The following is a 26,755-nucleotide window of genomic DNA, read 5'->3' as shown; positions in this document are numbered from 1 at the left end:
ACATTCTGTGGAACGTGTTGTTGGGCCTGGTCTTGTCTGGGTTGACGTGGTCTTTCTTTAGTTTTACCTGTAGATATATTGTGTTTCAAAACTGCGCAATCGTTTACATAGTGACCTGGCTGTTTACAATAGTTACATGTCCCTTTAACAGGAACTGCCGAATTATTGGACTGTGTCATACCCTTTTTCTGACCGTCAGCTGGAACTGACTGAGCAACCAGCATTTTCATTTTCGTGTCTTTCATACGTCTTTGTTCGTGGTCATGTTCTTCTCTAATTCTATTCTGGTGGTACTGTAACATTTGTAACATTTGTGAAGGCGTGTTTGCTTGCCATGTGCTCTCGACTTTCAGTACACGATTCTTAACTTGGGGTAGGGAATTCTCGACCAATTTAGATACGAAAAGGTGTGGGTATGACTCGCTACTTGCTTTCAGGCCACTATTAATAATAAAACATTTCTCAAATCGGGAATAAAAATCACTAGTGTCTTCATCGGGTTTCTGTTTACAGGCTGAGATTGCATCCCAGTCCTCCTTTTTAGTTGCTAATAATCGTGGCAAGACCTGTACTAACAATCCTGGTAATGCCTTAGTTTTGTCCCCAAGACCCAATCCTGGGGTTCGGGTCGCTTCTTCAGTTTCTAATGCAGCCCAATCAATCTTTGTTTCTCCCACCTCCCATTCTTTTTCTTTGAGTTTCTCGTAAATACCGGCAGGCAATAGTACTTTCAATATCTTCATAATGTCGGGATAGGTATAATCACCCATGAGTAACATGTCTTTTATTTCACGGTGAAAACCTGCAGGGTCTTTATCATGACTGGGTACTATTTTCTTCATTTCTAACAATTCCATTTTAGTTATGGGCGTGTATACATACACACGTGTAAGGGTGTTATCATCATTCCTGACTGGATGTACTTCTCGCAAGGGATTTTGTCTGTCTATGTAAAACATTTTTCTTTCTGCTGGTGGAGCTGAAACAAACTGTGGATTCAGAAAGGCACTATATTTGTGTCGATGTTCTAGAATTACTTTAATTAAATCGGTACCCAGGCCTCTCCATTTATTCATAAGTAACTCTATTAATACATCAGGTAGGGGACCTGGATCAGAATGTTGGCTTTTATACAGAATAAGGAGATGCTGTATCATGTACATACCAGCTAGTCGCTGTTCGTCTGGGGAAAGATTCAAAAATGCTTGTGCTACTGCGTCATCCTTATATTTATCAGAACTGTCAGCCCATTGTACTGCTGACCTGGCTAATTCTTGTTCATCCATGGAATTGAGTACACGGTACCCCATTCGCTCTTGAAGTACTTTATCGGTAGCCTGAAACAAATGTTCAGGAGTCTTCGGATTTGACATAACAGAGTGGTATGTTTCTGGTATTGGACAGAGGTAATGTTTCTGGTTTTCACACGTTTCTTGTTTACGAATGGGTCTGTCGAAGGGCCTATCAAAGGAATGCGGTCTAGGGACTTTCCCTCTCCCTACATATGCTATCATCTGTTTGCCTGACTGATGCGAAGTTTCTGCTATATCCTCTGTATCATCCTCCTCCTGCGAGGAAGTCGGACCGTCTGACTCAAGATGTTCTTCAGGGGCCCGTCGGGCATGTATATCTATTATTTCTTTATGGATTTTTCTAACCATAGTATGTACACTGTTCTCTTTCTCATGTTTACCATCCGCGATATTCTGGCTCCATCTATGCAGTCTATCCATTTCATTTTGCGGAAAACCTGCCTGATCTTGTTCTCTTATTAAACAGTTAACCATAAATTGCATTAATAAACCTTTGTTCTCTACTTTCTGACGTGACATGGCTTCGGCAACACATTCCATTACTTCTCCTGTTCTAATAAAATAATACAATTTGTCTAGGTGATCTGGCATACCTGGTAGTAACATCAGATAATCTGTAACACGTCGCAAACGTAGGGACGCTAGCAACAAGGGTCCTGTTGTACTGGGCACTGGGTCATATCTACAATCTGAAAGTTCTTTTCTAAGCTGTTCTGCCGGTGCACCCTTAGGTGTCCGAACCTTTGCTAAATCTCTCATTGTCACTCGGTGTAACTGTGGGGGTGTTTGATAACCTCCGGTAGCGCCTCCTGAAGCGGAGGCTTGACCATAACCTGGCTGTAGGGTCAGTACCTGCTGTAACTGAGTTGGGGCCTGAACCGCGCCAGGCCCAAAAGGATTATGCGGATTAATAGGGGGTGCAGGTAAGGGTGGAGGAAGCAGACCGGGAGGGGTTTGCTGTTGCGGAGCTGGGGGCGGAAGATCAGGGAGCGGGTTACCGTCAGCAGGTGGCACACGGGCAGGCATACTAGCATATGCGGGAGCTACATCATCCAAGTAGGATGAAATAAAAATGTCTGCTGCGGTCTTGTGACGTAATTTAGTCGGAACCAATGGAGGAGGCAGATTTTTCAGTGTTTCCGGGGTCGCCTTAGGCAAGCCCTCGGCCAGGACTGGATACAATCCTGTCATAATTGCGTTACTCCGTCTATCGTGTTGTTCCATTCTAACTCGTTCCCCCTCTTCTAGTAGTTCTTTTTCTTTGGCTTTTTCAGAATCCTCTCTATTTTTCTCTGCTTTTCTGAGTGCTTTCTCTGTCCATCTGTGTGATTCTTTACGCCATAGTTCAATGGCATCTTTCTGTGACTGTCTGGCTTTCTTTTTCCATAACGCTTCTTCTACTCTCATGATGCAATCGGCATCCCATGTCCCTGTAGCGGGCCATCTCTGATTCTCTGCTAAATCCTTGGTGTAATCCACCCACAAGTCGAGATATAATACAGCGTCTAAGCCGTGCTTGTGGTACATGAAATACCCTGGAGTGTCCCTGGGTGGGATGGGAACAGCTTCCTCGAGTATCCCTTTTCTAGTTCCTATCTGTTTCAGTTTCGGAAACAGCGGCATTTTTTAGCCGTGATACTTGATACTTGATACTTACTCGTATTTGGACACCACTAATACAATGAACACAGTAATGGAAATCAAACAATCACTCATACCACGACATTAAAACACATTAAAACATTTCGTAAAAACGAACACTAACTTGATAGTTGAAAACTCGATATACTGCTAAACAGTACAGATACACTGCTAAACAGTGCAGACCGGGTCTGTGTACCCAAACCCGTCTTGACCGGACACAAATTATTGCACCCGTCTAGATGCGTCCCCAGCAACGGTACTCACCGGGAAGCACGGTACGGAAGGCCTCGGAAACTCGACACTGGACTGGACCGGACTGGACTCGACTCGATTCGTGACGTAGGTACTTCGGAACTTCGGAACTGGTGGGCCTCTGAACACCTCGGACCTTGCTCTCTCAGCTGGGCTCTGGTCGGGATCCTCCGCACTCCTCACCGCCTCGTCTGGGTGTCGATCGCAGCCTCAGTCACCTCCGTTGGCCTGAGGGAGATACAGGAAATCCTGCGGGTACGCGTAATTGTCCGTCACGGCTGTGGCAGGGGACCAGGCCTGCAACGCACCGCCGGCGCGTAAGGTGGGGGAGGGGTACCTATTCGGGCGCCAATTATGTGGTAAATAAAAATTACCTATACGGAATTTCTATGCGGTAAAGTTCAATAAGAATAACTCAATCAGAAATGAGAGGCAGAGTCCGTGGCATCTGAGTTTATAAGGGTTTTATTCCATAAAATGGAATTGGTTCGAACCAGGTATCATGTTCCATCACCACGAAGGTTCAGGAAGGGATAGACAATGCTTTATTAACAGATTACAATATATATAGTAAATGCATTTAATGGTGATGGATACAGAAGGCGTAACAGCTGAGAGAAAAGAGATAAGAACACATGTACGTAACAGAAGGCGTGCATGAGGGCGTACACGGAGGTGTGTGCTAGACAACGTCATATGAAAGTGTCACAGGTAGGTGGATCCATAGAGGAATCCTGCAGTGTCAGCAGAAATACATGGCAGAGATGCGCGCGCAGCAGCATGACGTATGATTGACGTGGAACTGGAGGGTGAAGGGGACTTGACATTTAGCCTTACATGAGGAGACAGAAGTCTGGTGTGTCAGAACAACCTAAACCCAAATCATATCTAATATCTTGTGTTTGAGGAACTGTATTATCTAGAAGGAAAGGTCTCTCGGGCAGAGGCTATTCTATACTGACTGCTAGTGCGTGCATATGTGTCTACGTGTCTACGTGAGATGCAAGGGGCCATGGGCCTACCATGGTAACAGGAGCAATGAGTTACTTGCACGGAGACAGAAAGGCCGGGCCCTTTGCTCTGCAGCTGGGGAGATGTTTTCCTAAATCACTAGACAGGAATGTATTTTCGAGGAGCGGAGCAGATAACTTGAAGGCAAAATACAGTCTTGGCAGGCAAGCAGGTCGAGCCAGGCACCGCTCGCCGCACAGGGAGTAAGGCAAGGGTCATGGAAGCGGCAGGCTGCAGCTTTCAGAGACAGAAGGCAGAAAGGGCTCAATGGCAGGAATCAGGGCCTAACTCACCAGAGCCAGAAAAACGTGAAAGTGCACCATGTAAAGACGGTGGCAAGGCATACTTAGGAACTGAATATTCGACCCATTCATGGTGGATCTGAAAGAGGACATGTTAACGTTGGACGCAAATGTATTTGCGTCTTCATAGCTGGTTGTGGAGGGAACATACATGTACTTGAAGCACATACATGGAGCCGTTGGGGTCTACGTTAGGGGACACAATCGACCATAAAAATTCATATTACCTCAGTGGCCAGAGGCCCTTGGCAAAGCACCTATCCCGACGGACCACGCACGGAACCTGGGTGTTATCCTGGACTCCTCACTCTCGATGACCAGACAAGTCAACGCCGTTTCATCATCTTGCATCAACATTCTTCGCATGCTCAAAAAAACATTTCGCTGGATCCCCACCGAAACTAGAAAAACGGTCACCCACGCACTGGTCACGAGCCGCCTGGACTACGGAAACACCCTATACGCCGGTACCACCGCAAAACTCCAGAAAACACTCCAACGCATCCAGAACGCTTCAGCCAGGCTTATACTTGACATCCCGTGTAAAGCACACATCTCTGGTCACCTGAAAAACCTCCACTGGCTCCCCGTAAATAAGAGGATTACTTTCCGCCTCCTAACCCACGCACACAAAGCACTTTACAAACTTGGACCCGAATGCCTCAACACACGACTATCCTTCTACACCCCCCGCTGTCAGCTACGATCCTCCAACCAAGCCCTTGCCACTATACCTCGCATCAACAAAACCACCATGGGAGGTAGATCCTTCTCCTACCTGGCAGCTAAAACCTGGAATTCACTTCCCACTCACCTTCGCCTTACTCAGAACCACTTAGCATTCAGAAAGCAACTTAAAACTTGGATATTCAAAAAGGAACTCCCCACCCGTCCTCAAGCGCCTTGAGACCCTATGGGTATGTAGCGCGCTATATAAATATCCTGACTTGACTTGACTTGAAATTATTAGCTTTGCAAGGGATTCTGGGTAACAGAACCTGGTGTTAGGCAGTCGAGTCACCCCATCCTAAATTCCTCTGGCTGTCTAGTTTTTAAAAATGTAAAGGGTTGCTAGGTTTCCATAGGTGCCGGCAGTGCTAGGGTTCAAAAACAAAAGGTAGTCTTTTTGCCCAAAAAGGGCACTTTTCACTTCGAAATTGAGGTGCGACCACGTTGCGTTTTGCGCTGTTTCCTGTCGCAGGCACTAGGCAGACCCAGGCAAGTGAGGTACCATTGTTTTTGGGAGACCCGTGGGAATGCTGGGTGGGTGGAAATTTGTTGATCCACGCAGATTCCAGAACTTTCCACCACAGAAATGTGAGGAAAATGCATTTTTTTGTTGATTTCTCAGCTTTGCAAGGGATTCTGGGTAACAGAACCTGGTGGTAGGCAGTCAAATCACCCCATCCTAAATTCCCCTGGGTGTCTAGTTTTCAAAAATGTATAGGTTTGCTAGGTTTCCCTAGGTGCCGGCAGAGCTAGGGTTCAAAAACAAAAGGTAGTCTCTTTGCCCAAAAAGGGCACAATTTCACAGCGAAATTGAGGTGCGACCACGTTGCGTTTTGCACTGTTTCATGTCGCAGGCACTAGGCAGACCCAGGCAAAGGAGGTACCATTTTTTTGGAAGACCCGGGGGAATGCTGGGTGGGTGGAAATGTGTTGATCTACGCAGATTCCAGAACTTTTCACCACAGAAATGTCAAGAAATTGTGTTTTGTTTGTCAATTTCTTAGATTTGCAAGGGATCCTGGGTAACAGAACCTGGTGGTAGGCAGTCGAGTCACCCCATCCTGGATTCCCCTGGGTGTCTAGCTTTCAAAAATGTATAGGTATGCTAGGTTTCCCTAGATGCCGGCAGAGCAAGGGTTCAAAAACAAAAGGTAGTCTTTTAGTCCAAAAAGGGCACGATTTCACTGCGAAATTGAGGTGCGACCACGTTGCATTTTGCGCTGTTTCCTGTCGCAGGCACTAGGCAGACCCAGGCAAGTGAGGTACCATTTTTTTTGGGAGACCCGCGGAAACGCTGGGTGGGTGAAAATTTGTTGATACACGCAGATTCCAGAACTTTCCACTACAGAAATGTGAGGAAAATGCGTTTTTTGTCGATTTCTCAGGTTTGCAAGGGATTCTGGGTAACAGAACCTGGTGGTAGGCAGTCGAATCACCCCATCCTAAATTTCCCTGGGTGTCTAGTTTTCAAAAATGTATAGGTTTGCTAGGTTTCCCTAGGTGCCGGCAGAGCTAGGGTTAAAAAACAAAAGATAGTCTCTTTGCCCAAAAAGGGCACAATTTCACTGCGAAATTGAGCTGCGACCACGTTGCGTTTTGCACTGTTTCATGTCGCAGGCACTAGGCAGACCCAGGCAAAGGAGGTACCATTTTTTTGGGAGACCCGGGGGAACGCTGGGTGGGTGGAAATTTGTTGATCTACGCAGATTCCAGATCTTTTCACCACAGAAATGTCAAGAAATTGCGATTTGTTTGTCAATTTCTTAGATTTGGAAGGGATTCTGGGTAACAGAACCTGGTGGTAGGCAGTCGAGTCATCCTATCCTGGATTCCCCTGGGTGTCTAGTTTTCAAAAATGTATAGGTATGCTAGGTTTCCCTAGATGCCGGCGGAGCAAGGGTTCAAAAACAAAAGGTAGTCTTTTTGTCCAAAAAGGGCACAATTTCACTGCGAAATTGAGGTGCGACCATGTTGCGTTTTGCGCTGTTTCCTGTCGCAGGCACTAGGCAAACCCAGGCAAGTGAGGTACCATTTTTTTTGGAGACCCGCGGGAATGCTGGGTGGGTGGAAATTTGTTGATACACGCAGATTCCAGAACTTTCCACTACAGAAATGTGAGGAAAATGCGTTTTTTTCAATTTCTTAGATTTGGAAGGGATTCTGGGTAACAGAACCTGGTGGAAGGTAGTCGAGTCACCCCATCCTGAATTCCCCTGGGTGTCTAGTTTTTAAAAATGTATAAGTTTGCTAGGTTTCCCTAGGTGCCGGCAGAGCTAGGGTTTAAAAACAAAAGGTTGTCTTTTTGTCCAAAAAGGGCACAATTTCATTGCGAAATTGAGGTGCGACCACATTGAGTGTTGCGCTGTTTCCTGTTGCAGGCACTAGGCAGACCCAGGCAAGTGAGGTACCATTTTTTCGGGAGACCAGGGGAAGCGCTGGGTGGGTTAAAATTTGTTGATCCACGCAGATTCCAGAACTTTCCATCACAGAAATGTGAGGAAAATGCTTTTTTTTGTCAATTTCTTAGCTTTGCAGGGGGTTCTGGGTAACAGAACCTGGTAGGCAGTTAAGTCACCCCATCCTGAATTCCCCTGGGTGTCTAGTTTTCAATAATGTGTAAGTTTGCTAGGTTTCCCTAGGTGCCGGCAGAGCTAGGGTTCAAAAACAAAAGGTAGTCTCTTTGCCCAAAAAGGGCATGATTTCACTTCGAAATTGAGGTGCGACCACGTTGCGTTTTGAGCTGTTTCCTGTAACAGGCACTAGGCAGACCCAGGCAAGTGAGGTACCATTTTTTTTGGGAGACCCGCAGGAATGCTGGGTGAGTGGAAATTCATTGATCCATGCAGATTCCAGAACTTTCCACAACAGAAATGTGAGGAAAATGAGGGTTTTTTTTCAATTTCTTAGCTTTGCAAGGGATTCGGGGTAACAGAACCTGGTGGTAGGCAGTCGAGTCACCCCATCCTAAATTTCCCTGGGTGTCTCGCTTTTAAAAATGTATAGGTTTGCTAGGTGTCCCTTGGTGCCAGCAGAGCTAGGGTTCAAAAACAAAAGGTAGTCTTTTTGTCCAAAAAGGGCTGGATTTCACTTCGAAATTGAGGTGCAACCATGTTGCGTTTTGCGCTGTTTCATGTCGCAGGCACTAGGCAGACCCAGGCAAGTGAGGAACCATTTTTTTTGGGAGACCCAGTTGAACGCTGGGTGGGTAGAAATTTGTTGATCCACGCAGATTCCAGAACTTTTCACCACAGAAATGTTAAGAAATTGCATTTTTTTGTCAATTTCTTAGTTCTGCAAGGGATTCTGGGTAACAGAACCTGGTGGTAGGCAGTCGAGTCACCCCATTTTGAATTTCCCAGGGTGTCTAGTTTACAAAAATGTATAGGTTTGCTAGGTTTCCCTAGGTGCCAGCAGAGCTAGGGTTCAAAAACAAAAGATAGTCTTTTTGTCAGTTTAAGTTTCATCAACTTTTATTCGATTATCAATTTGAATAATCATAAAAAGTACATACAAAAGATTATGGACACATGAGTGAGATAAAATAAGTCGAATTAGAAAGATATTTAGGTAGAAAATATAGGGTTTACAGATCTATACAGTTCAGGTTTACCTAGAAACATTACGACGTATTGTTAAGACTGCTTTAAGGAAAGTCACTATGAGTTTAGCTTCATGTAACGATTTCAGGGATTGCAAGTAAAGAAATGCAGGGTAGCATTGTCTGTATCCACTGGTTCGGAGGATCGGGATAATCCACGTTTTCCTTGGTAGTTTATAGTATTTACAAAATAGAACAACGTGGATCGTAGATTGTGAGGAGGTTCCGTCACAGGGACAGTTCATCAGGTTGCGCGACCAGTTAGGGGTTTCCGGGAATGCAACTAAACGGAAAAAGATGTTAAAGCGTAGTCTTGTTAGTAAAAACTTTTCATGATTTGATAAAAAGTACGTCAGATAGGGCTGTATACATTTTCCAGACTGTTGGACACAAATTTTTTGGTTTAGTGGTTTTGTGATCTCTGCCTGGTTCCGTAAATCCCTCAAGTGACCCATACACATTAACTTTAACTGTTTCCTGGATATGTCTTCAACTGAAGGAGGTTCTTCAAAATAGGACTCGCGATACAGGTCTTTAAAGAAGTTACATATATAGGTTAGCCACAGGATTTTTCGCCATTTTGTCAGGGCTAGACAGTCAGTGATGAGGGAGCGAGTTAGGTGACATTCGGGGTTGCACCATATTCGATGCCACAGTAAGATAGGCTGGCATCGGATGGTGTCAATGATATATTCCATGCCGAGCTCCTGGTGTGAGGCTAGTATCGGGGAACTTTGGGGGAGAGCTAAAATGTATTTTATAAAAGCGTTTTCAGTGACCTGCAGCTGGTCAATACTTCCGTGTCCCCAGATTCCAGCTCCATAGGTGGCCACACTATGGCATTTTGCATAGTATATAGTCAGGAGTTCAGGTGGGGCTGGTTTCCCCAGTTTCCTCGAAAAAGAGGTTAGTGCCGATGTTGCACGACGAAAGTGGAGATTCCTGGCTTCAATTGTCGTTCATGAAAAAACAATCAGTAGGGGAGGGCTAGAGGGATGTTTAAAGACCAGTGCCTAAGTAATGTCCCCCAGAGGACTGAATTATACACAATAAACTTAGGGGTCTAAGAGCTAAACCAGATATGTGTTTGCTAATGTAAGTCCTATGTCTAATGAGTACTATAGGAATACACAGAATGAATAACAGACCAAAATCGCCAACAAATGAAACACCTGTAACCGCGAGTCACCCCAGTTGTTTGGATTCCCATCAAAGTCTTATAAGATCAATATTCTCATTTGGTAATCCTTGCCGGGTATTGTGTCTCTTGATCATTGAGATCACATGCATACCCTCTCGGTGTGCACGAGAGTAGATCTACCCTTGATCCCTCCGGTATCATAACCATGAGGACGGTTTCTGTTCCCGTAGAGCGGGGTCTCACATATCCTGAGCCAGGTCCAGGAAGAGGTGAGGTCCACTCCCCGGAAGTACTGGGTGAGTATCGCAGGCTGACATAATGTTTGACTTCTTGCACTGTACTATACAGACCAGAGTTGCTGGAAGTGTCTCACTTGTATGTTTGTCCCCCGATTACAGTAACGAAGTACCAGCTTCCGAAGAGGAGTTCGCACAGAAGAAGGAATACTATATCCTTTTCTATTATTTACCACTTGTGTGTTTTTTTGTATAATTTATTCACACACGTTAATACACATATATAGGCAGTAGCACATCTAAGAACAGAGACCCTGAAGAAAGCCTGAGGCATCTCCCTCGGTGGCTGAAACATGTTGGTCTCTTCGCAGTTATTTGCTATCACTGCGATGATTTTGCCAGACTGTTCTTGTTTTTAATTAGGAAGGGGCCAACGCCTATTAAAAGTTTTCTGTTAGTTCCCTATCCTATTTTAAATCACCACTTTTCCTTTTTGCACTGCACTTTTCCCATCGAATCAACATCATTTGGGATACCTGTGAGATTGTGGCCGCTACCCCGAACCATCCGAGAGGGTATGCATGTGATCTCAATGATCAAGAGACACAATACCCGGAATGGATTAGCAAATGAGAATATTGATCTTATAAGACTTTGATGGGAATCCAAACAACTGGGGTGACTCACGGTTACAGGTGTTTCATTTGTTGGCGATTTTGGTCTGTTATTCATTCTGTGTATTCCTATAGTACTCATTAGACATAGGACTTACATTAGCAAACACATATCTGGTTTAGCTCTTAGACCCCTAAGTTCAATTGTCTTTCGCCAATTCATTGCATCGTCCACTAGAATTCCCAGGTATGGGTAGACTGGGGTTTTTTCCAGTTTGATGTTGTCATCCATTATTGGTTTGGGGTTTTTAATCCTGGGACCGACATGCATTGTGAAGGTTTTCTTGATATTTATTTTGAGACCAAGTGAGTCCATGAATGCTGCATATTTATTGAATTGTATCTGGAGTTGATATAAAGTCCGTGCTAGAATGACTGAATCGTCAGCATACAACAGTGTGGGGATTGGGCGATGATTTATCTGGGGTAGGTCCTGACTCCCTTCCAGCATAGCCTGTTCAAGCCCGTTTGTATAAAGGTTGAACAGGAAGGGAGCCAGTAGACATCCCTGTCTTACTCCCTTCGTTATTTGGAATGAACGGGACAGTTCACCGCTGGTACCAAATCTTACTCGGCCTACAGCATTGGAGTAAAGTTCTCCTAGGAAGGTTATTAGCGGGGGATCTACACCAAGGTCACTTAGTGTTTGCCAGAGTTTCACATGCTGGACGCAGTCAAATGCCGTGCTTAAGTCGACATAGACGAGGAAGATGTTACCTCCTTTGGCGTGAACATATTTACCAGCTAGGAGAACAAGGTTGAGGGCCTGCTCCACGGTCCCGAGCCCCTTCTGGAAACCGTATTGCAGGTCGGTTATGATGTTATTCTCCCGGGCCCAGGATTGTAATCGGTCCAGGAGTACTCGACCTGCAATCTTACCCATTGAGTCCAGAAGGGAGATTGGTCTGTAGCAAGCGGGATCGTTGCGGTCGCCTTTTTTGAAAATGGGTAAGAGGATTGATGTTGACCATGACTGAAAAAGGCCGACCGAAGTTACTGCTGACATGACCCGGGTGATTATCTGTGACCAAAAGTCTACATCATGGAGGAACAGGTCCATTGGAACACCATCAGGGCCAGGGGCCTTGCCAGTTTTAGAAGCCCTGATTGCTTTTATGATTTCGTTGAGATGAAAGTATATCTTAATCGGATAGGTGTTGTTTCTCGCTGGCTGGACCTCTTGTGTTGCATTATCTATTGCGGACTCTGAGGGTGTTCCAAAAATTTTTGCAAAGTGGGAAACCCAGTCTTCCTCGGTTATTGCCACATCAAGATGTTCGATTTCTGTGCTGTTGGCCAAGAAAGGAGATCTTATGACTTGCCAGAATGAGGTGCTGTCTTTTCTTCGGGCACTGTCGTGCAATCGTAGCCAAAGATCTTGTTTAATTTGTTTTTTGCGATCTTGCCTAGTAGAGTTGTATATTTTTCTCAGCTAAGAAATTTCCTGGGGGTCTCTCGTAGGTTTATGCAGGGCTTCTTTGAGGGATGAAAGTGCATTCCGACAGGCTGTGTCGAACCATCTCGTGGTAGGGGACTTAATCTTGTTTTTTAAGTTGACAAATAGCACATCCCTTATTGTTTCCTGGATACTTTGGAAACAACTGACGATTGTTTGGGGTGGTGTCTCCAGAGACATGCATTTAGATAACCAATGTTCAGTTTTTTCGAGGACCCTCTGTGTCACCTCTTCCGGGTCAATCTTGGCCCATTTAACTGTATACCCATTCAGTTTGTTCATGGACAGTGTTTGCTGGTTGAGAGAGCTCGACTTTACAGGGTGGACTTCTGCCAGTTTGATGTTGATTTTTATACTGAGCGGGAAATGGTCACTTGTTGGATTTGACCCAGTTTCAAAGTTCAGTAGTTGCCCTTTGAGTGAATGTGAGGCTAATATGTAGTCTATGGTTGTAGAGTAGCCTCGCCCATGGAAAGTAGGTGAAAAATCCTGCTGCGGGTCAACCAATTCATTCACGTAGTCCGGGTCTAAAGAGAATAGGATGTCGTTAAGTTTGTTTCCACATATCAAATGGACAAAGTGGGGTATAGGGTTACCAAGTTCATTTTGGAGTCCACAGTTTCCGTTTTTGTGGTTTGGGCACAAAGGAAAGTTGAAATCGCCACCCCAGATTATATGAGTTGTAGATGTATTGTTATCGTTTTGAAACGAAGATAGAAATGTGGCGATCTCTTTTAGGTTGGACCAGCAGTCCGAGGTACCAGAATTGTTGTAGTAATTTATGAAAATATAGTTGTTGTCTTTGGATGCTGTTATCTGCATAATTTGGAATGTTGGAGACTCCTTTAATAATTTTACTCTGAGGGGGAGGGTATTAGCAACATAGGTCGTGAGCCCCCCCTTTGGTCTGCCCATATTTCCCTGCACTGCTGGGGTGAAGAGAGTTTTATATCCCGCAAGATGTAATGGGATTGTGCACCATGTTTCTTGAAGGCACAGTATCTGATGTTCCCTCGCTGTGTCGAGCCATAACCCCAGTGTTATTTTTGAGGACAAGCCTGCGATGTTCCAGTATGCAGTGGAGAAACTCAGGTTTGTGGGGTCAGTGGAGGAGTGAGGGATTGGTGTAACTAACGGGGTATTCGCAGTCTGGGTTTCTGTCGATTGGTGTATTTGGGCCTGTGGGGGGTTAAAAGAGTCTTTAGGAATTGTGATTTGCTGGTGGTATGGGCCAGTGGTGGTTCCATCTAGAACTGTGGAGATAACATTGTTAGGGGTGCTAGGGGAAACAGTTAAAGTTTCCAGGAGTGGGTTTTTTTGGTTACCGGAAATAGGCTCCAAGGGTACTCGCTGCTGGATTAGATTTATTTGTTGTGGTGTGATAATGGTATTTATACTCCTAGGTTCAACCCTGAATGGTCAATCGACCATCTCAAGGCAGTCAAAGCGGTTTTGTGTTGGGAAGCCCTGCCAGCCTTCGTATGGTTGTAGGGGTCTATCTTGCCAGTATTGCCTTGGCCATTCTCTCGGGGCATTTCTGCTTCCGTGGTCGTAGGTGTACTCCATCTGCTTCCAGGGTTCTTTTGGGGTCTGGTGCCAATTCCAGGCGGGGGTATAGTGATGTTTTCTCGCGGGAGGATAAAAGAAAGAGAGATGCCGAGCATCAATTCCCCCCTTTTTCTCCAGCGAGGGCCAAGCGCAGATATAATCCACAGTGGAGGGGTCTCTGCATGTTACTATAATGCAGTCTCCGCGGGTCTTTTTTGTTGTTTTACCTACCCATACTACCCTGCGGACTGTAGAGATCCCTCCCGAGTGATGGGATTCTAGTGGCCTGTTGATACTTAGCCATTGCATGACCTTGTTTTAGGTGTTTGTTGGTTCGGTACCATGGTGGTTTTACTCTGCTGTGGTTGGGGCGTTGTATTTTGTGGATTTTGGTTCATGGTGTTTTGTTTTTGATTTTTTGGGGGTAAGGTGGTCGGAGTTGGTCGTTTTATTGCTTTGGGTGGTTGCGATTGAGAATAAGTTTTGGAAGACTGTGGGACATTTCGCTGCCCATTTTTTTTTCTATGCGTATATTGGTATCAAGAAGTGTTGCGGAAAGTATGGTCAGCTGAGCTTCCAGGTTTCTGATGCTTAGTTGGATAGGTTTCAGATACTGGAAGAGGAGGTCTTTTGTTGTGGTTAGAACTTGTGAGGTAACTTTGCATGTTCTGCAGAGGTTGTCAGTAGCCTCATTGGGGATTGCAGAAGGAGGGAAGTTAGCTACAGGAGGGGGTAGTGTATTTTGTTGCAGGGATTGTGTTGTTAGGTTTAATTGGTCTATGACATGACCTGAACAAGGAGCCATAACTAATGCGTTATCAGTGGGTTTTGTGCTGCCTAGTTTTGGAATGGCTCCTTCCCTTTCTCCTCGGAGGTGCAAATCTGAGTTAGTCTGGGATTCTTCCTGAGTTTGACAGGCCGCCAAATCAGGGGTTGCCTCTAAATTGTCTGAAGTTAATGATAGGTCAGACTCAGACTGCGTTACGGATAGATCTACTATGGATGGGACTGTATTAATATCGGGAGCAGACACAGTCACGGGAAGGGAACAATTTTGGGAGTCAAGGTGAATGGGGGAAGTGGCGGTTGCTAAGGAGCCTAGGGGCGATCGTTTCGCATTCATGAGGTCCAGTGACACTCTCTTTTCGAGGAGGGAGATACTCTGATTGATTACCTCATGAGTTTGTGAAATGAATAAATCAATAGGGCCAGTTATTTGTGCTACCTCCTGGGCGTTCTTGGATTTGGTCTTTGTGGTACTCCTGGTTTTGGGTGGCATGATTGTAGTCTGCTGGCTGTAAATTCCGAAGTGAGAGGGTGGTGGCCCGGTCCGGTCTCTACCGGTCACTAACAGGCAACAACGGGCCCGCCCTTGGCCCGGGCTTCGCCCCGTGCTCTGCCCCGCGCGCGTCCCGCGTTGCGTGGTATGCTCTCTCTTTAGTAGCTATTGGGTCAGAGGGGGCATGGCACCGGGAGGGGGCGCGGCTCACTCGGGAAGAGGACCAGCTGTTGGTGTTGCTTGCTGGTCCTCGCAGTCCCGGGGCCGCACCTCTCACCTCCTCTGCGGCCTCGCTCACACACGGCTCCTCGCGCTGGTGTTTGTAGATTCAGGAAAGGGCAGGAAGACAAGTAAGCTGCTCCTGCAGCGCCGGACACAGTTCAAAGATCCAAAACCTCTATGCAAGAGGTAATGAGCGCTTGGCTGGGGGCGTGGCACTGGGAGGGGGCGCGGCTCACTCGGGAAGAGGACCAGCTGTTGGTGTTGCTTGCTGGTCCTCGCAGTCCTGGGGCCGCACCTCTCACCTCCTCTGCAGCCTCGTTCACACACGGCTCCTCGCGCTGGTGTTTGTAGATTCAGGAAAGGGCAGGAAGACAAGTAAGCTGCTCCTGCAGCGCCGGACACAGTTCAAAGATCCAAAACCTCTATGCGAGCGGCACCCCAGTCTTTTTGTCCAAAAAGGGCACAATTTCACTGCGAAATTGAGGTGCGACCACGTTGCGTTTTGCGCTGTTTCCCACTACACAGACCCATGCAAGTGAAGTACCATTTTTTTTGGGAGACCCGGGGGAATGCTGGGTGGGTGGAAATTTGTTGATCCACACAGATTCCAGAACTTTCCACCACAGAAATGTGAGGAAACGCATCTCTGGTATCGTTTTCACTGCAATTCGCATTCTAGCGCTGTACACGCATAGCGCCGCACTACCCGACGGACATACTAGCGCGACCTTGCTCTGGCTGCCTTGCTCAATGTCTGTACTGTCTGCATCACTGTGTCTGTTGCGCATATATTTATTTATTTAATTTAATTGGACTGCTCACTCGGCGCTGCCCCTGCCTCGCTTTCACCTTTGACCCTCCATTTTGTTGTGGATATCCCCTGACCCGCCCCTCATCCCCGCTACCGCCTCCCTGCTGCCCTCCCACCCACGTTTACTGAGCCTCCCACTCCCCCAGCCCAACTGTGACCGCCTGGACCTTCCTCAGAACGGTCGCTCCCTCACGCTCCTGCTCACCTGCAGCTACATCGCTCGGTGATTCACACGCATCTCTGGTATCGTTTTCACTGCAATTCGCATTCTAGCGCTGTACACGCATAGCGCCGCACTACCCGACGGACATACTAGCGCGACCTTGCTCTGGCTGCCTTGCTCATTGTCTGTACTGTCTGCATCGCTGTGTCTGTTGCACATATATTTATTTATTTAATTTAATTGGACTGCTCACTCGGCGCTGCCCCTGCCTCGCTTTCACCTTTGACCCTCCATTTTGTTGTGGATATCCCCTGACCCGCCCCTCATCCCCGCTACCGCCTCCCTGCTGCCCCTCCCACCCTCCGCCCCCTCCACTCTCCATTTATGGACAGATGGTCCCACGCGCAGCGTCCACGCGCTACGGCCGTGCCGAAGGTGCGCCAAAGGTAAGCCTGTCTACGCCCGTCCGTGCCTGGACCGCGCCCAGCGCCATACCCCCTGGTCCACGCAATGCCCATCTCACCGCATCACTTACGATGCCACCACCATCCTAGCCCTCAACCCCGGCCGTTCCCCCAACTGCGTCCAAGCCGCTCCTGGACACACCCATGGACCCTTCTCTTGCAACTCCTGCAAGTTCGACGGCACCAAAACCAACTCCTCATCCACGAACACCAATCAGAGACCTGACATCAACCACTTAAAATGCATCATGCTCAACACCCGCTCGGTCCACAGGCACGCCATCGACCTCTGGAATCTACTAGAGACCAACTCTCCAGACGTCGCCTTCCTAACAGAAACATGGATGAACGCCTCTTCAGCCCCAGACATTGCCATTGCCATCCCGGAAGGATACAAGATCATCCGCAAGGACCGCATCGAGCAAACAGGAGGAGGCATCGCCATCGTCCACAAGAACTCCATCCGCATCTCAACCAGCTCAGACGTCAACCTTGCCAACGCCGAACACCTCCACTTCCAGATCCACACCGACCCCAAGACCACACTCAGAGGCACCCTCCTCTACCGGCCTCCAGGACCCCGTGCACTATTCAGTGACGACATCACTGACTTTATCACCCCACACGCCCTCCCCTCCGAGGACTACATCCTATTGGGAGACCTCAATTTTCACCTGGAAAAGAGCTACGACAGCAACTCCACCACCCTTCTGGACAATCTCGCCAACCTCGGATCCAAACAACTTGTTAATACCCCCACCCACACTGCAGGTCACACACTCGACCCCATCTTCACCTCCAGAAAACATGTCTCATTCAGTCACACCACAACTCTTCATTGGACGGACCACAGCTGCGTTCACTTTACCTACAATAAGACCACAATCCACAACCTTCCTCAACCCACCCTGCAAAGAAACTGGAACAAAATCACCATCGACCAGATCTCCTCATCGCTTCTTCTAAACCCCCCCGCCCACTCCTCAAACCCAGACCAAGCAGCCATTAACCTCACCCAATGGCTATCCAACAGCGCCGACATCCTAGCACCGTTGAAAAAACGCCAAATCAATCTAGGCAGCAAAAACGCCTCCTGGTTCAACGATGATCTTAAGAAATCGAAGAAACACTGTCGCTCCCTCGAGAAGGCCTGGAAAAAAGACCCAAACACCAGCACCAGGGACGCCTTCAAAAACGCCATCCGCATACACAACCAACTAATCCGATCTGCCAAGAAAGCCGCATTCAAAGACCGTCTAGATAACAACGCCCACAACAGCAAGGAATTATTCAACATCATCAAAGAATTTACCAACCCATCAGCCAACTCCAACGACATCACGCCCTCCCAAGCCCTCTGCGACTCCCTAGCTTCCTTCTTCCACAACAAAATTGCAGACATCCACAACAGCTTCGACAACCAACCCGGAGACCAACCCACCCATCCTCCTGCAGAACCTTCACCCCCCTTGAACATCCTTAACGACTGGAACTCAATCTCCACTGAGGACACCATCCGCCTAATGAACTCCATCCACTCAGGATCCCCCACAGACCCTTGCCCTCACCACATCTTCAACAAAGCAGACTCCATCATAGCACCACACCTCCGAGACGTCATCAACTGCTCTCTCAACTCCGCCACCTTCCCGGAAACCTGGAAACACGCAGAACTCAGCGCCCTTCTGAAAAAACCCACAGCTGACCCCACCGAACTCAAAAACTACCGCCCCATCTCGCTTCTTCCATTCCCGGCCAAAGTCATCGAGAAAGCTGTCAACAACCAGCTCGCCGCCTTCCTCGAAACCAACAAATCCCTCGACTCCTCTCAATCCGGCTTCCGAGCCAAACACAGCACGGAGACCGCACTCATCGCAGCAACAGACGACATTCGAACTCTACTGGACAATGGAGACACAGTCGCCCTCATCCTCCTCGACCCTCCGCTGCCTTCGACACAGTCTGTCATAGCATCCTTCTACAGCGCCTCAGAAACGTCGGAATCCAAGGAAAAGCACTGGAATGGATCACCTCGTTTCTCACCGGAAGAACCCAGAGAGTCCGCCTCCCACCATTCAAGTCAGAGGCCTCTGAAGTCATCTGCGGCGTGCCACAAGGGTCGTCACTCAGCCCCACCCTCTTCAACGTATACATGAGCCCTCTCGCGGCCATCGCTCGCCAACACAATCTAAACATCATCTCCTATGCTGACGACACTCAACTGACCCTCTCACTCACCAAAGACCCTAACACCGCCAAAACCAACCTACATGGAGGAATGAAAGAAGTAGCCGAGTGGATGAAGCACAGCTGTCTGAAACTGAACTCAGACAAAACAGAAGTCCTCATCTTAGGCACCTCCCCCTCTGCCTTGGATGACTCTTGGTGTCGAGAGGCCCTTGGAAAAGCACCCATCCCGACGGACCACGCACGGAACCTGGGCGTTATCCTGGACTCCTCACTCTTGATGACCAGACAAGTCAACGCCGTTTCATCATCTTGCTTCAACATTCTTCGCATGCTCAAAAAAACATTTCGCTGGATCCCCACCGAAACTAGAAAAACGGTCACCACGCACTGGTCACGAGCCGCCTGGACTACGGAAACACCCTATGCGCCGGTACCACCGCAAAACTCCAGAAAAAACTCCAACGCATCCAGAACGCTTCAGCCAGGCTTATACTTGACATCCTGCGTAAAGCACACATCTCTGGTCACCTGAAAAACCTCCACTGGCTCCCCGTAAATAAGAGGATTACTTTTCGCCTCCTAACCCACGCACACAAAGCACTTTACGAACTTGGACCCGAATGCCTCAACACACGACTATCCTTCTACACCCCCTCCCGTCAGCTACGATCCTCCAACCAAGCCCTTGCCACTATACCTCGCATCAACAAAACCACCATGGGAGGTAGATCCTTCTCCTACCTGGCAGCTAAAACCTGGAATTCACTTCCCACTCACCTTCGCCTTACTCAGAACAACCTAGCATTCAGAAAGCAACTTAAAACTTGGATATTCAAAAAGTAACTCCCCACCCGTCCTCAAGCGCCTTGAGACCCTATGGGTATGTAGCGCGCTATATAAATATCCTGACTTGACTTGACTTGAAATGATTAGCTTTGCAAGGGATTCCGGGTAACAGAACCTGGTGTTAGGCAGTCGAGTCACCCCATCCTAAATTCCTCTGGCTGTCTAGTTTTTAAAAATGTATAGGTTTGCTAGGTTTCCATAGGTGCTGGCAGTGCTAGGGTTCGAAAACAAAAGGTAGTCTTTTTGCCCAAAAAGGGCACGATTTCACTTCGAAATTGAGGTGCGACCACGTTGCGTTTTGTGCTGTTTCCTGTCGCAGGCACTAGGCAGACCCAGGCAAGTGAGGTACCATTTTTTTGGGGAGACCCGTGGGAATGCTGGGTGGGTGGAAATTTGTTGATCCACACAGATTCCAGAACTTTCCACCACAGAAATGTGAGGAAAATGCATTTTTTTGTCAATTTCTCAGCTTTGCAAGGGATTCTGGGTAACAGAACCTGGTGGTAGGCAGTCGAATCACCCCATCCTAAATTCCCCTGGGTGTCTAGTTTTCAAAAATGTATAGGTTTGCTAGGTTTCCCTAGGTGCCGGCAGAGCTAGGGTTCAAAAACAAAAGGTAGTCTCTTTGCCCAAAAAGGGCCCAATTTCACTGCGAAATTGAGGTGCGACCACGTTGCGTTTTGCACTGTTTCATGTCGCAGGCACTAGGCAGACCCAGGCAAAGGAGGTACCATTTTTTGGGAGACCCCGGGGAATGCTGGGTGGGTGGAAATTTGTTGATCTACGCAGATTCCAGAACTTTTCACCACAGAAATGTCAAGAAATTGTGTTTTGTTTGTCAATTTCTTAGCTTTGCAAGGGATTCTGGGTAACAGAACCTAGTGGTAGTCAGTCGAGGCACCCCATGCTGGATTCCCCTGGGTGTCTAGCTTTCAAAAATGTATAGGTATGCTAGGTTTCCCTAGATGCCGGCAGAGCAAGGGTTCAAAAACAAAAGGTAGTCTTTTAGTCCAAAAAGGGCACAATTTCACTGCGAAATTGAGGTGCGACCACATTGCGTTTTGCGCTGTTTCCTGTCGCAGGCACTAGGCAGACCCAGGCAAGTGAGGTACCATTTTTTTTGGAGACCCGCGGGAACGCTGGGTGGGTGGAAATTTGTTGATACACGCTGATTCCAGTACTTTCCACTTCAGAAATGTGAGGAAAATGCGTTTTTTTTCAATTTCTTAGATTTGGAAGGGATTCTGGGTAACAGAACCTGGTGGAAGGTAGTGGAGTCACCCCATCCTGAATTTCCCTGGGTGTCTAGTTTTTAAAAATGTATAGGTTTGCTAGGTTTCCCTAGGTGCCGGCAGAGCTAGGGTTTAAAAACAAAAGGTTGTCTTTTTGTCCAAAAAGGGCACAATTTCATTGCGAAATTGAGGTGCGACCACATTGAGTGTTGCGCTGTTTCCTGTCGCAGGCACTAGGCAGACCCAGGCAAGTGAGGTACCATTTTTTTGGGAGACCAGGGAAAACGCTGGGTGGGTAAAAATGTGTTGATCCACGCAGATTCCAGAACTTTCCATCACAGAAATGTGAGGAAAATGCTTTTTTTTGTCAATTTCTTAGCTTTGCAAGGGCTTCTGGGTAACAGAACCTGGTAGGCAGTTAAGTCACCCCATCCTGAATTCCCCTGGGTGTCTAGTTTTCAATAATGTGTAAGTTTGCTAGGTTTCCCTAGGTGCCGGCAGAGCTAGGGTTCAAAAACAAAAGGTAGTCTCTTTGCCCAAAAAGGGCATGATTTCACTTCGAAATTGAGGTGCGACCACGTTGCGTTTTGCGCTGTTTCCTGTAGCAGGCACTAGGCAGACCCAGGCAAGTGAGGTACCATTTTTTTGGGAGACCCGCAGGAATGCTCGGTGGGTGGAAATTCGTTGATCCATGCAGATTCCAGAACTTTCCACAACAGAAATGTGAGGAAAATGAGTTTTTTTTTTCAATTTCTTAGCTTTGCAAGGGATTCGGGGTTACAGAACCTGGTGGTAGGCAGTCGAGTCACCCCATCCTAAATTTCCCTGGGTGTCTCGTTTTTAAAAATGTATAGGTTTGCTAGGTGTCCCTTGGTGCTAGCAGAGCTAGGGTTAAATAACAAAAGGTTGTCTCTTTGCCCAAAAAGGGCATGATTTCACTTCGAAATTGAGGTGCGACCACGTTGCGTTTTGCGCTGTTTCCTGTAACAGGCACTAGGCAGTCCCAGGCAAGTGAGGTACCATTTTTTTTGGGAGACCCGCAGGAACGCTGGGTAGGTGGAAATTTGTTGATCCACGCAGATTCCAGTACTTTCCACCACAGAAATATGAGGAAAATGCGTATTTATTGTCAATTTTTTAGATTTGCAAGGGATTCTGGGTAACAGAACCTGGTGGTAGGCTGTCGAGTCACCCCATCCTGAATTCCCCTGGGTGTCTAGTTTAAAAAAAGTGTAGGTTTGCTAGGTTTCCATAGGTGCCGGCAGAGCTAGGGTTCAAAAACTAAAGGTTGTCTTTTTGTCCAAAAAGGGCACAATTTCACTGCGAAAATGAGGTGCGACCACGTTGAGTTTTGCGCTATTTCCTGTCACAGGCACTAGGCAGACCAATGCAAGTGAAGTACCATTTTTTTGGGAGACCCGGGGGAACGCTGGGTGGGTGGAAATTTGTTGATCCACGCAGATTCCAGAACTTTCCACAACAGAAATGTGAGGAAAATCAATTTGTTTGTCAATGTATTAGCTTTGCAAGGGATTCTGGGTAACAGAACCTGGTGTAAGGCAGTTGAGTCACCCCATCCTAAATTCCCCTGGGTGTCTAGTTTTCAAAAATGTATAGGTTTGCTAGGTTTCCCTAGGTGCCGGCAGAGCTAGGGTTCAAAAACAAAAGGTAGTCTCTTTGCCCAAAAAGGGCACAATTTCACTGCGAAATTGAGGTGCGACCACGCTGCGTTTTGTGCTGTTTCCTTTCGCAGGCACTAGGCAGACCCAGGCAAGTGAGGTACCATTTTTTTTGGGAGACCCTTGGGAACGCTGGGTGGGTGGAAATTTGTTGATACACGCTGATTCCAGAACTTTCCACTACAGAAATGTGAGGAAAATGCGTTTTTTTTTCAATTTCTTAGATTTGCAAGGGATTTGGGGTAACAGAACCTGGTGGTAGGCAGTCGAGTCACCCCATCCTAAATTTCCCTGGGTGTCTCGTTTTTAAAAATGTATAAGCTTGCTAGGTGTCCCTTGGTGCCGGCAAAGCTAGGGTTCAAAAACAAAAGGTAGTCTTTTTGTCCAAAAAGGGCTCGCTTTCACTTCGAAATTGAGGTGCAACCATGTTGCGTTTTGCGCTGTTTCATGTCGCAGGCACTAGGCAGACCCAGGAGAGTAAGGAACCATTTTTTTTGGGAGACCCAGTTGAACGCTGGGTAGGTAGAAATTTTTTGATCCACGCAGATTCCAGAACTTTTCACCACAGAAATGTTAAGAAATTGGATTTTTTTGTCAATTTCTTAGTTCTGCAAGGGATTCTGGGTAACAGAACCTGGTGGTAGGCAGTCGAGTCACCCCATCCTGGATTCCCCTGGGTGTCTAGTTTACAAAAATGTATAGGTTTGCTAGGTTTCCCTAGGTGCCGGCAGAGCTAGGGTTTAAAAACAAAAGGTTGTCTTTTTGTCCAAAAAGGGCACAATTTCATTGCGAAATTGAGGTGCGACCACGTTGCGTTTTGTGCTGTTTCCTGTCGCAGGCACTAGGCAGACCCAGGCAAGTGAGGTACCATTTTTTTGGGAGACCAGGGGAAACGCTGGGTGGGTTAAAATGTGTTGATCCACGCAGATTCCAGAACTTTCCATCACAGAAATGTGAGGAAAATGCGTTTTTTTGTCAATTTCTTAGCTTTGCAAGGGATTCTGGGTAACAGAACCTGGTAGGCAGTTAAGTCACCCCATCCTGAATTCCCCTGGGTGTCTAGTTTTCAATAATGTATAGGTTTGCTAGATTTCCCTAGGTGCCCGCAGAGCTAGGGTTCAAAAACAAAAGGTAGTCTCTTTGCCCAAAAAGTGCACGATTTCACTTCGAAATTAAGGTGCGACCACATTGCGTTTTGCGCTGTTTCCTGTAACAGGCACTAGGCAGACCCAGGCAAGTGAGGTACCATTTTTTTTGGGAGACCCGCAGGAACGCTGGGTGGGTGGAAATTTGTTGATCCACGCAGATTCCAGAACTTTCCACCACAGAAATATGAGGCAAATGCGTATTTATTGTCAATTTCTTAGATTTGCAAGGGATTCTGGGTAACAGAACCTGGTGGTAGGCTGTCGAGTCACCCCATCCTGAATTTCTCTTGGTGTCTAGTTTAAAAAAAGTGTAGGTTTGCTAGGTTTCCATAGGTGCTGGCAGAGCTAGGGTTCAAAAACAAAAGGTTTTCTTTTTGTCCAAAAAGGGCACGATTTCACTGCGAAAATGAGGTGCGACCACGTTGAGTTTTGCGCTGTTTCCTGTCACAGGCACTAGGCAGACCCATGCAAGTGAAGTACCATTTTTTTGGGAGACCCGGGGGAACGCTGGGTGGGTGGAAATTTGTTGATCCACGCAGATTCCAGAACTTTCCACCACAGAAATGTGAGGAAAATGCATTTTGTTTGTCAATTTATTAGCTTTGCAAGGGATTCTGGGTAACAGAACCTGGTGTAAGCCAGTTGAGTCACCCCATCCTAAATTCCCCTGGGTGTCTAGTTTTCAAAAATATATAGGTTTGCTAGCTTTCCCTAGGTTCCGGCAGAGCTAGGGTTCAAAAACAAAAGGTAGTCTCTTTGTCCAAAAAGGGCTCGATTTCACTTCGAAATTGAGGTGCAACCATGTTGCGTTTTGCGCTGTTTCATATCGCAGGCACTAGGCAGACCCAGGCAAGTGAGGAACCATTTTTTTTGGGAGACCCAGTTGAACGCTGGGTAGGTAGAATTTTTTTGATCCACGCAGATTCCAGAACTTTTCACCACAGAAATGTTAAGAAATTGCATTTTTTTGTCAATTTCTTAGTTCTGCAAGGGATTCTGGGTAACAGAACCAGGTGGTAGGCAGTCGAGCAACCCCATCCTGGATTCCCCTGGGTGTCTAGTTTACAAAAATGTATAGGTTTGCTAGGTTTCCCTATGTGCCGGCAGAGCTAGGGTTCAAAAACTAAAGATAGTCTTTTTGTCCAAAAAGGGAACAATTTCACTGCGAAATTGAGGTGCGACCACGTTGCGTTTTGCGCTGTTTCCTGTTGCAGACACTACGCAGACCCATGCAAGTAAGGTCCCAATTTTTTTTGGGAGACCCAGGGAAACGCTGGGTGGGTGGAAATTTGTTGATCCACGCAGATTCCAAATCTTTCCACCACAGAAATGTGAGGAAAATGCGTTTTGTTTGTCAATTTATTCGCTTCGCAAGGGATTCTGGGTAACAGAACCTGGTGTTAGTCAGTCGAGTCTCCCCATCCTGAATTTCCCTTGGTGTCTAGTTTTCAAAAATGTATAGGTTTGCTAGGTTTCCCTAGGTGCCAGCAGAGCTAGGGTTCAAAAACAAAAGGTAGTCTATTTGCCCAAAAAGGGCACAATTTCACTGCGAAATTGAGGTGCGACCACGCTGCGTTTTGCGCTGTTTCCTTTCGCAGGCACTAGGCAGACCCAGGCAAGTGAGGTACCATTTTTTTTGGGAGACCCTTGGGAACGCTGGGTGCGTGGAAATGTGTTGATACACGCTGATTCCAGAACTTTCCACTACACAAATGTGAGGAAAATGCGTTTTTTTTTTCAATTTCTTAGCTTTGCAAGGGATTCGGGGTAACAGAACCTGGTGGTAGGCAGTCGAGTCACCCCATCCTAAATTTCCCTGGGTGTCTCGTTTTTAAAAATGTATACGTTTGCTAGGTGTCCCTTGGTGCCGGCAAAGCTAGGGTTCAAAAACAAAAGGTAGTCTTTTTGTCCAAAAAGGGCTCGATTTCACTTCGAAATTGAGGTGCAACCATGTTGCGTTTTGCGCTGTTTCATGTCGCAGGCACTAGGCAGACCCAGGCAAGTGAAGTACCATTTTTTTGGGAGACCCGGGGGAACGCTGGGTGGGTGGAAATTTGTTGATCCACGCAGATTCCAGAACTTTCCACCACAGAAATGTGAGGAAAATGCATTTTGTTTGTCAATTTATTAGCTTTGCAAGGGATTCTGGGTGACAGAACCTGGTGTAAGCCAGTTGAGTCACCCCATCCTAAATTCCCCTGGGTGTCTAGTTTTCAAAAATGTATAGGTTTGCTAGCTTTCCCTAGGTTCCGGCAGAGCTAGGGTTCAAAAACAAAAGGTAGTCTCTTTGTCCAAAAAGGGCTCGATTTCACTTCGAAATTGAGGTGCAACCATGTTGCGTTTTGCGCTGTTTCATGTTGCAGGCACTAGGCAGACCCAGGCAAGTGAGGAACCATTTTTTTTGGGAGACCCAGTTGAACGCTGGGTAGGTAGAATTTTTTGGATCCACGCAGATTCCAGAACTTTCCACCACAGAAATATGAGGCAAATGCGTATTTATTGTCAATTTCTTAGATTTGCAAGGGATTCTGGGTAACAGAACCTGGTGGTAGGCCGTCGAGTCACCCCATCCTGAATTTCTCTTGGTGTCTAGTTTAAAAAAAGTGTAGGTTTGCTAGGTTTCCATAGGTGCTGGCAGAGCTAGGGTTCAAAAACAAAAGGTTTTCTTTTTGTCCAAAAAGGGCACGATTTCACTGCGAAAATGAGGTGCGACCACGTTGAGTTTTGCGCTGTTTCCTGTCACAGGCACTAGGCAGACCCATGCAAGTGAAGTACCATTTTTTTTTTGGAGACCCGGGGGAACGCTGGGTGGGTGGA

The 26,755-nt window shown here is 47.0% G+C and overlaps 1 protein-coding gene across 1 annotated transcript in view; it reads left to right on the top strand.

Moving 5' to 3' along the window:
- Nucleotides 1-26,755, top strand: part of LOC147733269 (sperm-specific sodium:proton exchanger-like) — a 7,973,824-nt gene that overhangs the window by 3,515,839 nt on the left and 4,431,230 nt on the right. The gene's annotated exons all lie outside the window — the stretch shown is intronic.

Source organism: Lissotriton vulgaris, chromosome 2_1, assembly GCF_964263255.1.
Source record: "Lissotriton vulgaris chromosome 2_1, aLisVul1.2, whole genome shotgun sequence".
Taxonomy (NCBI): Eukaryota; Metazoa; Chordata; class Amphibia; order Caudata; family Salamandridae; genus Lissotriton; species Lissotriton vulgaris.
Note: the sequence above shows the minus strand (reverse complement) of the source record. Positions and strands in the feature narration are given on the sequence as shown.